Genomic DNA, 1,601 nt, shown 5'->3' with positions numbered 1-1,601 from the left:
ACCCATTTCATAAAGGATTTTACCTGGTTTAACCACAGCTACCCAGTACTCTGGGGATCCTTTCCCAGAACCCATACGCGTTTCCGCGGGTCTTACTGTAACTGGCTTGTCTGGAAATATACGTACCCAATTTTTCCACCACGTCGTATATTTCGTGTCATTGCTCGTCGCCCTGCTTCTATTTGTCTAGATGTAATCCAAGCGGGTTCAAGTGTTTGAAGAGCATATCTGCCAAAACAAATACGATTCCCACGAGAGGATATTCCTTTAGTCTTCCTCGATGTTGTTTACGAAATTTGGTTCTTTTTGGGTTATAGTTGATGGGTTTTTTCTAAATGAGAAATTCCATCTCTACTGCAGAACTGGACGTGAGAGTTTCTTCTCATCCAGCTCCTCGCGAATAAAAGGATTAATTAAGATATAGATGTAGTTAATGATTAATCCTATTAATCATGGTATTTTTTTTTATTTCATCTTATCTCTTCTAAATTTGTGTATGTCTTTTTTGAAATAGAATCAAAGATCAATTTTATTTCGATTTATTTAAAAATAACGTAATATCATCATTACAAATGTAATTTTTATTAGAGTTAGAATATTATAACAAATCCTTATTTTTTTTCATTTTTTTTCATCTTTTATTACTGTTTTTATTTGAAAAAAAAAAACCAATTTTCGCCGGCGAATATTTACTCTTTCAATATCTATTTAAGTTTGCTGTTTATCCCCCGAGGTCTCAGAATCAAAATCAGAATAGATAATAAAGTTTCTGGTTTATTCCGCCATCCTGTCCAATGAATTACTAAGATTTCTTGTTCACTAGAATCCTATATATTCATGGGTTCCGTCGTTCCCATCGCTTCTTGATTAATCATTAGGCCTGAATTCTACAATGGAGCTTTTACATGAAATTTGAATTTCTTTTTTTTTGAGGCAATTTTCTCAGTTTTGATTGTCTCAAGGCTCTTAATTTTTTGTTTTCGGAACAGATTTATCTAATTATTATTATTTATCTAATTATTATGAATGAATCTGTATTGATGCTTTATTACATTGCTTTTCTTACAGTGACCTCATAGATTTTCCAAATTGGAATCATATATCATTAATATTCAATTTTTTCGCTCTTTCTTTCATCCTTCCATTTATCCGCATACTTTTTGATTACCTTTCATAACTTAATAATCATCTTTCTTTATTCTTTTTTTTTAGTCAGTTGCTCCAATGATATGATCAGCCTATCATATCTTGACTAATTTTTTGGATCCAGATAATGCGAAGCAATGAGTTGCTTAGGTTATTTATTAATGCTGTAGTTATTAGTTGGTAAGTTCTTTTTTTTTTTATCGTAATCTAACCCTAAACCAACGAGTCACACACTAAGCATAGCAATTATATCAAAGGAGTTTTGATGGAAATGTTTATTCAACCTTATAGAATTGCTTATTTTTTTCTTAAACATAAAAAAGAAGACTACAAGTTTTTATTTTTATTTCTTTATAGTGTTATACTACATAGTTTTCGTTTTTTATCATTGGATAAAATGTAAAGACAAATAAAGTTTTTTTATTCTTCGTCTACGAATATCCAAATTTTTATTC

The sequence above is a fragment of the Brassica napus genome, unplaced genomic scaffold (assembly GCF_020379485.1).
Source record: "Brassica napus cultivar Da-Ae unplaced genomic scaffold, Da-Ae ScsIHWf_1764;HRSCAF=2396, whole genome shotgun sequence".
NCBI lineage: Eukaryota > Viridiplantae > Streptophyta > Magnoliopsida > Brassicales > Brassicaceae > Brassica > Brassica napus.
Note: the sequence above shows the minus strand (reverse complement) of the source record.